At 43.7% G+C, this 11,069-nt stretch overlaps 1 protein-coding gene across 3 annotated transcripts in view; it reads left to right on the top strand.

Annotated features, from left to right (window-relative positions):
• The first annotated feature begins 2,434 nt into the window (after positions 1–2,434).
• Positions 2,435–11,069, top strand: part of RASSF6 (Ras association domain family member 6) — a 31,584-nt gene continuing 22,949 nt past the window's right edge. The window contains exons 1-2 of one of the 3 annotated variants that reach the window (XM_050895959.1): positions 2,435–2,470; positions 5,775–5,920. The gene's annotated coding sequence lies outside the window, so the exon portion shown is untranslated. Of the gene's footprint in view, positions 2,471–5,774; positions 5,921–7,235; positions 7,291–10,153; positions 10,206–10,617; positions 10,704–11,069 lie in introns of those variants that run through there. The other 2 variants (XM_050895958.1, XM_050895962.1) reach the window with 2 other exon arrangements.

Below are 11,069 nucleotides of genomic sequence, written 5' to 3'. Positions count from 1 at the left end.
TGTTCAGGCCAGTTGGTGCACCCAGGGCCCCGACGGCGGGCAGCCTCTGTTGAACTGACATCCCTAATGATGGACATACTACGTTTTCGCCTGCTTGTCATTGCTAGAGGAGTTCGATGAGGTCATTACAGAATTCAGCTGGGAATACTGAAGGAGCAAAACTTAGCGAGACTCAACAGCCTTTCTTCCTGCAGCTACAGACTGCAAAAATTGAAGTTTCAGCTTACGAGACCTCCTGTGGCCTTTCTGAATGTCTGATTTCTTCCCCAATCTTACCCAAATCTTCTGAACAGAACTAAAACTCAATCTAAGTCATTGCTGAACAGCAAAGGAAAAACACAGACGTTTTTCTTCCAGTTGCAGCAGAGCAGTAAAGCACTTTCTGAATCTCTTTGCCTTCCATCTTCAAATGACAACTGAGCTTGAGAGACTTATCCTTTTTTTTTTAATTGTCTCCAATACATGCCTCTCAGTGTAAACTGTCCTTTACTGCTGTTCTGTGTGAGGTTACCTGCTCAGTGCCAGATACCGAAGGGATGTTAAATCACGCGTGCTTGCTCTGGGCTTGATCTTGTGTCCCTTGTCAGCAGTGGCAAATTGCCCAGTGTTGTGTTTCATGGTTCAGTTGTTGGCTGCAAATTCCTTCGGTTTTGCTGAAAGCTTGAAAGCAGCGTGATTTTCAGAGTGCATCTTGAGTTCTTTTTGTAAGGCAAGTATATTTGAATCTCAAAGGAGGTACCCAAAACCACATCATCATTTGGAAAAACCCTTGTCCGTGGCTTTCACCATTCCTTAGGTTTTTAATATTAATACTTTTGTCACTGGTGATGAGGTTTTAGACTAAATTTATTCATATTCCCAAGTGAGAGGTGTTACATGGAGGCAGCTTGTTCCTATTAACAGCCATTGCACTTTTTTTTTCTAGGGAAATTGCTTTTACTGTTGTAGCAGAAAAAAGAATGAAGAAATATTCCCCCTGACATCACACACAATGAAATTAAGTGTTTTCCCCCACATTTTGGTGTGGTATTTATTTTTGAACAAGATACAATAATACACTAGCAGGGCACGTTGATAGCACCAGAAGTGTTGTCACTGAAATGCACGAGAAATGTAGAATAAAACCTAAAATAAAATGCTTGCCTCTCCTATAGATTTTGAACTGCGTGTTTAAAAGCTTTCCAATGTATTTTAAGGTTCTGCCCCAATACAGTGTCCAAACATGGACTTAAATTGTGTGCTTGAGGATTGCTTTGAACAGGAATAGAATAAACTGATGCCTGTGTGGTTTTCAGAGCTGGTGACAAAGAGGTACTCATTTTATTTTATGAGAAACAGAATAATTTATGATACTACATTGAAAGTAACCTGCAGCAACAAGTTACTGCACGCATACACCAACCACCCAGGAAATAGCAAGCTGTTGACTGGGAAGGCCTTCTCTTTTGAACCCAAGTGCTGCATTGTATTGTCAAGTCTATTTTGGAGTTGGTGCTTGTAGTGTTTTGCTCCGTCGGTTTCGGGCACATCGGCCTGGTCCTGGAGATTGTCACATTATCCATACGGGCCATAACTGGCAAGAAGCTTACATTTATTAACGAGACATGCCATTCAGCAGCCTCGGTGAAAACAGTGTCTAATAGACAGTGAGGGTCTCATCCCAGGAGAAGTCCTCTCAACAGAATCCTCTTGTAGCACTACTCCCAGTATCACTCCCTGTCTTTCCCATAAAGATTTTATTTGCTGTCCATTTAGCGAGAACAGCAGCCAGGATGAAAAATAACATCGATGCTTCCTGCAGGTGATCCGGTGCTGGCATGCCTCCTAAGAAGCGCAGCACACCGGTATCTCAGTCATTTTAGGTGCTGACAGGTCCAGCAGATAAGAGCTCAGCCCAATTTATGTACGGGCAGTGTTTGATGGGAGAGAACATTTTGTCTCTTTGCAGTCTAGAAACTTATTAATCTGAAAGCTAAAAGAAAGGATATTTTCTTATTCACAACAATGGCAGAAGCAGCCTCTTGCACTTAGGACAGAATGGGCTAGAGGGGCCGTATCCATTTCTTGTTTTGTCCAGGAATTAGCATTTTTGGTCCAGATTTTTTCCTTTAATAATATTTGGCTTTGCTAGGAATATTGGGATTTCTCTTTGCAAGTGCTTCACTAACAACTTCAAGCAAGCAGGAGACTGTAGTATCATTTCAGCTTCTTTGTCCAGGACCAGTTACCTTTTCTGTTGTTGAACCATTGTAAAGCTTATAACCCAAACGGGACATCTCATGCCCTTTTTCTGCTCTTATTTCTTGTCCAGGAAGATCTACGGATATCCCTGAGGATGGACTAATTCACTTCTGCTCCCACAGCCTCAGACTCAGCATGGGCACCCCTTTGGCAGGGAAAAGCTAAGTACGGTTATTCAGTATGGCTACCGGTGTACTGTGGAGAGCGTATGAAAGACAGATGTATCTAAGTAAGTCCATCCCCTCCCTCCCTGCATTTTTATTCTCCTTCCCTACCTCTTTTCTGCCCCGGGTCACCACAGCAAAAGGCAGCACAATAAAATGTAATTACAGTGCTTCTTAAGTCAGTCTAATTAGGAAGTCAAGTTTTTCCCCATGTATCTTTTAGCCAGGAGGTATATGAAAGACTGGTAAGGCAGCAGTACCTGTGCATGAAACATCCTTCTCCCAGGAACCTGCTCTGACTATCATCCCCCACCGTTTCTTCTGTTAAATAAAAACAGTGTAAGCAATTCCCAGGCCTGATGTTGCGGTGACTGCAGGCTTTTATGCAGCAGGAGAAGCGCCGGTAGCCCTCTTAGGGACTGCTTTATCCTCTCTGTGGGCCCAGGCAGGTCCACAGTTCCACCTGGAGGCCAAACCTGATACAGCAGCCTCTTGTCACTGAGAGAGCGTTCACAGCTTGCTCTTAATGGTATTAAGAGACAGTTCAACACCAAATCAAAAATCTGTACGTCTAGCCCTGCGCTTTTCATGCACGTCGAGTTCATTCCGCCTGACCATTCCTTATGTACAAGAATGTTTTGCTCTCGCCCTGGAAGCTGCCGCTGTGTTGTGACTGAAGTCGTTCCCCGCAGTTATCCCTAGGTGTAATCACATATTAGTGTTATTAGATAGGATCAAAAGGCCACTGATGGGAGACTTGATTGATACATGCTGTACCGTACTTACATTGTATATGAAAAGTTTTAGAGGACAAGGAGAACTGTTTCCACTTTATATGTAACTCAGCTCTTTAAGATGGAAGTTTTCGCCTTCCTGATTCGCTTCACATGAAACAGCACAGGTCCCAAAGCAGCTCTGTGGGAGTCAGACCCCCCCTCTCCAATAAGACACGTGACCGCTATTTAATCCTGCCTTCTGTTTCTAACCTTTTATTCTTCTACACAAGTCATTTCTCCTGTCTTGAGGAATCTTTGGTGATGGACACGGTTGATTTCCTCCAGGGAGCCAGAGTATCCCTACCGCCTGGGTCCCCGCTGCCTGCAGGCATCCTAGCACATCCTGAGCCACCGCTTTTGCCCACAGAAGCTGTGTTAACCCTTCCCCAATATTTTAGACGTAGTCCTTTGTTCACTGACTCTCTTCTTCGGTCTCTTTTCTACCGATTTGCCTGGTAAAGACATCAACTTACTGGTCTGTAGTCTTCCAGACTTTCAGAAAACTGACTTAGCTTTAAAACCGGGCCATTTTCAAGTCTGGTACCCAGGCGGGTGTAGAAGAGAGGTTTGGCATCTGTTATGTTTTATCTCCACACGCAGCACGCTAGAGTCAGTACTCCTTTCATCTTTTCTCCATTTCACCATTCCTTAAACCTTGAAAGCTACCTTCCATTCTAATAGCCTCCTTAACACTGTTTAATTACATGGGCCCTTAAAACATCTTCCCAACTTAAATGTAACAGTTATTTTTTCTGCACTCCAGAGCCAATACAGCATTCTCACAAATGGTAACTCCGATACACAAACGCTGACAGATCTGACACCCCCTGCACCAGTGGGAGAGTAAATTTATTTCAGCTTCGTCAAGCTAAATACAAGCTTTTGTGGAAATGAGCTCTGTCAGCCAAATAGATGCGTCCTTGGGGCTACACCACCTCGTGGTACTTCCACTCCACTGCATCCTAGTTATCCTGGAGTTACAGGGCAGGCACTACTCAGAGTTCATAGGTATTTTCCTATATTACCATGTTGCTGTCTTCAGTTAGGTATAATTATTTGTGTTTATATTGGAACAGTGATTTTTTTGCAGTTTTTTAGGAACCAGAACAACGGCTAACAAATGTGTTATGATTAAGAAGCATTTATAATCTGTGATGTCATCTGTAGTGTAATTCAGCAGCATTTATAGTCTAAACAGTCACAAAAAGGTGAAGTACTAAGGAACAAGCCCAGTGTAAGATGAGTGGTTGGCAATAGAATAATAACTTTTATTAGTATATCATCTTTACATCAAACTTTTGAATGCAACAACATTTACTCAGTTTATGTACCAGGGAAGGCATGCTATAACATGTTTTTCTATAAACAGGCTTGGTGGAAAATAGAGCTAAAGAAAATTGGAAGAGATCAGGATAGACAAGCTAAGTGAGAGCTGGCAGACATTAATTTTACATTCACAAGAACTTCTGACAAAATCCAGGAGCCATTTTGGTTTTCTTTCAGCTGGTAAATTAAGTATAAAATTATACATTTTGCAAGACTGCTGTACAGTTAGGAAATTTTAGTTACAAACATCAATGTTTGAACAGATACTGCATTAATTAAAAAAATACTCCACTCCTGAAAAGATTTTAACAGCGTACAATTAAGTTAATTTTTACTCTACAGAGGCCCTGGCAGCTTCTAAAATTTAAGCATTGCAGTGACACGCGCAATTGGGCCATAGATCTAAGATCCTGGATACAAACAACATGAGGCATGAGGATTTGAGTGTCTTAGCTCAGTCCTTTCTAACTATATTTGCCATTGTGTTTGCTTTTTGTAGTAAAATGAAAAAAGCAAACAAAGCCAGCTGAAATGAAGATCATTTAGTAGATATGTCTTAAGGTACAGTGTCCACCGTAGCAGCCCCAGACACCCTGGGAGATGGAGCAGAGCAAAATTAGCCACGACTCCAGTGAGGTCTCTGGTGCACGTTTTGCTGCAGAAGCCAGCAGGGGCCAGCGCAAGCTCACCACGTTTGGGTTGCAGACTACCTACAGCCCAGGCCCAGCTAGCGCTGGCAGGCACCCTACCCTGCGCTACTTCCCTGGCAGCAGTTTAGCTGCTCAGCACACCCCTTGGTCATGTCACCTGCTAAAAATCTCCTCCAGTACTTTAACAAGGCAAGCTGAGCAGAATAAGAGCGTAGCCCCATGGAACCAAGAGTCCCAAGTACCAGGCAAGGTCATGGTGATGGAACAGGACCAAAGTAATGCCAAAAAATCAATCCCCCAATCAAAACCAGATCATCCAGTGATTGCCTATCAAGTCTAGAGTGACAAACAAACCATCCGCTCTGCAGATCAGGATTAACAGTGTCCCCAGCCAGGCATAGATGCATCTTCCACCAACACAGAGATCAACACTCCTACAGCACAGCTCAAAAAAAGAGCATTTTCTCCAGGCTGAGCTTAAATAGGGTCATGGGCCCACAGGTGGGAGTCAGGGGGTGGGGAGGCTCCAGGTGAGGCCAATCCAGATCATTAAGGTGAATTGGTGCCCTCAGAGCGCGAACACTGAAAGAGATCTTACCTTTCATTTTGCAGCACAGTGTCATGCATGTGTCATTGCCGTATGAAGTCCGTTACGCTGGGAACAAGCATACCCTGCACCTGACAGGGCCTTGCTCTTTGATGGCGGGAAGAGGAAGCAGAAGGATCCAACCCCAGAAGAATATCACCTTTGATGAAATTTCAGGTAACAAAGGCAGCTGTGTGTGAACAGCAGAGACAAAGGACTGTCCCTCTTTGAAAAATGTTGTCATTTAAGTGCAGATCTGTGAGGTTATATGTCAGGAGAGTGATGCCAGGCTCGAACATTCACATCAATCTTGTAAAAATGGTTGTCGATCTCTGTCTTCAATTTCAGGGTATTTCACTAGATATTCCTTAATTTTTCACAAGGTGTCTCAAATTCTGAAATTTATTGCCGTAAATGAAGGCTTGAAAATTCAGTGCCAACTCTTGAGCGCTACTGAGCTGACCACTACCGAAGCAGACAGGGGCCAAAGAGGATCTGTGCAGATACCGCGTGCTCTGGGAGAGGAGCATTCAGCTCCCTGTCCATATGCCTCCAGCAACAGCCGGACATTTACTGCTCAAATGCGGTTCCCGTTTCTGCAATAACTTTTGCATAAAATTTCACACCCAAAATTGCTTCCATTCCTGCACCTGTTAGAACCTGTGCTCTCCGCACAGACCTGGGCAAGCATACCGTCCAACTTACAGTCCTAAAGATGCTCCTGTTTCGCTACAGCTTTTTAGCTGATGGACCATCCTCTCGTCGGAGACTGCCTCTGTCACCCCGCAGCCCATGGTTTCCTGCGGTGAGGACTGCCTCCTACACGCGTGGTACATTTCCCCTGCGCGGCATGCATTGTAGAAGCTGGGACGACACCGTCCCGGAGGCCGAATTTGCATTTCCAGTGGGCAGCTTGTTCAGATTCTTCACTTGTAAGGACATGTATACTGGCTAGAAGCAAGGTATCGCCCACAGGGCTGAGTGTGACAGGTTCAGATGGATCAAATTCCAAACTGGAAGACACACCCTCTGAACAACTGCGCAGGGAAGAATCTTTCCAGAATTTCAGCATCTCCTAAACAGCTATTGACTTGTTTATGTTGCCTTACGCAGGAACAGGCAGAGCTCCTAGTCCAAATCAGATAGTGCTTTTATATACCGCTGTGTTCCATACGCCTCCATTCTCATCTGGCTTTGTTTTGCCAAAGCGCTTCTGGACCAGAAAGACATTCAGATGTCCTCGACGATGAGATCAAATTTTAGCCTTGTTAATTCCCATGAAACCTAGCGTAGGTTGTAAATGTGCTAGCCAAGCACTGAGAGAAGATTTGGCCCTTCAAAGTTAGAGACGCTATTGTTTCATCCAGCACCACTGAAATGCCACCGCCTCTGCCATCGAGCTGACACATAACTGCCACCCGTAGCACGCAGCGCTCACTGTGCTCTAGGGCCCTACTCAGAAGAGTTTGGGCCTTGGATATCCGAACGAGAAGAAAAATGTGATCCATACAATCAGACACTCGGGAGAAGAGTATGAATATGACACAGTAAGTATATAAATGTACTTACTCTTGGTAAAATATGCTAGGCAGCTGAATGCCCAAAGGGCTTATTTGATATTGTGATAGAAAAAAGCAGCATTATGGAAGGAGAGGAGCGATCCAGAGCAAGCAGTGGCAGTGTCTATGGGGTGATTTTCAGCAAGAAGATTGAGCAGAGGTGAGGCATGTCTCAGTGTCAGAGGGCTGAACTTTCTTAGAGAGAACTGAGGAGTCACGGAGGTCTCGTCAAACCGCCAAACCCAAGGCAGAACCTCAGTGAGTCAGCCTGATCTGTTTTGCTTTGCACTTTCTCCTTCACAGTGCTCTCTGTGCTCGTGTGAGATTTTTGAGAGCAAATTAATAACGAAATGCCACGGATGCTTATAGATTGTCTGCCCTACTGTCTGTTTAGATATCTAATGCAGTACAAAAATTAAAAAGTCAGTTCTCTCTCTGAACAGTTTTTATGACGCGCTTCAGGGATGTTACTTGCTTACGCAGTCGGTATTCGTTACGGAAATGTTTTTAAGTCTCAGATGTTGCTGTTTTTATGCTAGCTTCCAAGCAGTTTGATGTATCACTCAAGTTACTCGTGCTTAGCGGCATACAATGAAGAAGTGTGTGCCACGCAGAGCCACCGGGACACAATGTGAAGAATGTCTGCACCGCGCAGCAGCTGTGAGCAAAGGAGCGTGGGCTGCTCAGACACAGGGGCGGGCTGCAAGTGCCGTGCGTTCCCCCCATGCCCACCAGCTTCCGATTCCTCGCTTCATAATCACAGAGCAAAAACGAGAGAGTACTGTTTCTCACGCTATTCCTTTTCAACCCGAACACTTTTATTGCACAAAGAGTTACATATGTAAGGATAACTGAAACTTACTTCAGTGTGCTTTGCTGCAGTGACAAACTATGTCCTGATCTGTACCGGAGAAGCTCTGGTGTGTAACGGCTCTTTAAGGAAATCTGATTTTCTTCTAGAACGGATGCTAGAATAAATGAGGTGGCATAAGTGCGAGCATGCTCTTCATACTGTTTATCTGGGCACCTGATATGAGAACGCATTATAGGAGCTGAGCCCTTGCTAGGTGGCTTGTGGTTGTCTCCTAGGTCCCCTAATGATGCTATGTACACTGAAGGGTTATTTTCCTTCAGTATTGATGGAGTTTCATCATTTTATGCCATTGGAAAACTTGGTCCAGTAGATTACAGTCATGTAAAATATGGTGGAGATGTCACATAGTTTTGTAGCACACATTCTTTACTAAAATTGCTTTATAATCTCAATCTCAGTAAAATATCTGCTAAATCCAGTTTCCACATCCTCTCTCATCCTTACCATTTTCTTGACGTCTGTAAATTGTAGCAATGCTGGCTAGCATAGGTTATCATTCTTTCTTAAAGCGACTTCCATTTAGTGCCCCAAAGCAGAGTATTGTGTGGAAAAATTGTACTTTCTGTTGGCAAGTGTGAAGAGAATGATGTCTAGAAATCCGGGCTACTTTTTTTAACCACTGAAGTGTTTGCGTAGACAACGGCGAGGTATTTACGTGAGTGCTCTTTAGCCCGTATCCAGCTTAGCATTAAGCTAATTTAACATTAGGAGGTTTTTGCTTCATAATTATGACTCAGCATCAATTGCTATGAAGCGGGAATATTTATCTTAGTGTAGTAGTATATTCATAGAATCATAGAATGGTTTGGGTTGGAAGGGACCTTTAAAGGCATTTTGGTAGTACACTATATAGTAGTGACGCTCCTGAAGTGCAGTTTACTTCAGACTTTTCTTTTCAAATACATCTCGCAGTTTGCACAGAAAAAAATTTGCTGCCGAGCTCTTCTCCGAAATTTGCCAGAGACTTGCGTGTGCTCAGAGCATCTCAGGATCTGGAACTGTGTAAATTTTCAGACGATGAAACTCTGAGGAAAAAAAGACAATATCTTTGAAAGTTTGACTGGTGGGGTAGCGAACACTGAGAGCAGGATGGTGAACAGCCTCCCAGATCCCCTTGAATCCAGTAACATGCAGGCACGTTCAACAGGGCTTAGGACAGTGCCGCAGGCCATATGCTAGAGATACTTCATCATTTCATTACACAGTGCCACGTATGGCGGCAAAGTCAAGAAAAGAACGTCTGATTTGCATTGTGTTCGTTAGAAATTAAACTCAGACTGATTACTGGTAGACTTTTTTGTATATGGTTCGTGTATTTATAATGTGACTCTAGGACTGATCTTCAGTGGAGCCAAGACATTTCCCGTTTCTTCACTGGGTTCGTGGAGAAAATACAGACTCGCATACGTACGTCTGTGATGCAAAATATATTGCAATTAGGGTTATTGCTGAAGTTTGCTTTATGATTTGGGACATGTTAGGATGAGGAGAATGGGGAAAATTTGGGCACAGTAATTGTCCGTTCTCAAATAGTCGTACAACACTTTGCAAATCGAATCTTCCCATTTATTTGTACACAGTCTAAAGGCAAGCGTAGAAGTAACAGAAAAAAATAACTGGTTGTTTAGCAAGGGCAGTTCCAAGTGCAGCAGGTGGGTACGCCTTCCCAGGAACGATGGTCATCGCTTCAGGTCAGAGTTAAGATCTGCAGCTTCCCCAAAACTCTAGTTTAGATCTAGCATGACCGTTCGCTTGTGGAGAGTACTGGACTGATATTTTTAAAAGGAACAGGAAAGAGGAGACAGTCCATAGTACGACTCAGCTGCCTGCAGAAAGAGGTAATTAAAGAAAAATCATTAGCATATTGGAAATGGGAGTCAGGTGCTACAGGCACATGACTCTCAATTGGCCATTACAGAGGAGTGACCTGAGCGTAAAAGGATCCTATATAGGCAACAGGAGGGAGGAGAACAGATGATTTTTTGTCAGGGGAGTGTGGGTGGTCTTGATTGTGGTTCTGAAAAGAAAGGTAGCCCACGAGTTTTGTAGTATCTTGAAGTGAGAAGAGCACAGATATAGAGAGACATGTAGAAAGAAATCTGAAGAGTGATATTATAGGGAAAACTTTGGATTTGAGGAAAGTCTGGGTCTGGAAACCTTGAGTGTGGAGGAGTTAGGGCTTATGAGTGCTGTGTACATTGGCTGGGTGTGGTGAGGTGGTGATTTTACTCATGGTTGAGCTTTCATGGGAGTAACAAGCTGTCTGACTGTAGCTCTTTTGGACAGGGCAGTTCCCTCTGGTTCTGCCCTTTATAATATGTTATAGCTCCAGGCAATGAAAATTCTTGTGTGGCTTTATAAAGTTCTGTAATATCAAATGGATGACTTAATGGGTGTATATAATCAATGCAAGCCATGGTGCATGACTAATGGTGTTTCAGATGCTTAGGTGAGACCTGTTCCTCTAACACTGGCTCACGAGGATAAAGGCAGTGATCTCTGCAAGCTGCTTTCCATGCAGGCAAAGGTCAGTACCTGGGAAGTTCCAGTTCTTTAAATCATGTCAGAAACCATAGCCGTTGGCACATGTGCTGCTGCAAACATCAGCTCTGGTTCTTTTCTATTCCTTAAAAACTTGTGGCCCCCAAAATTCACCAAATTCTGTGTGTGAGGGATTATGGCCCATCATAGATTATAAGGCATTGTAGCGGATGTATGTGCATGGCATATTTAATTATCTGAGCTAACTGTCTGTTTCTTAGTTTCTGTTTTCCATGCTTATCAGTCGTGTCTGCAAAACATGTCCTGGCACACAAGTATTGCTGTTGGCACTTTGGTGCGATGACAGAAAATAATCTTGCTAAAGAATGGGAGGTCCTTTGCAGGGTAAATC

Source organism: Gymnogyps californianus, chromosome 4, assembly GCF_018139145.2.
Source record: "Gymnogyps californianus isolate 813 chromosome 4, ASM1813914v2, whole genome shotgun sequence".
In the NCBI taxonomy this organism is placed as follows: Eukaryota; Metazoa; Chordata; class Aves; order Accipitriformes; family Cathartidae; genus Gymnogyps; species Gymnogyps californianus.
Note: the sequence above shows the minus strand (reverse complement) of the source record. Positions and strands in the feature narration are given on the sequence as shown.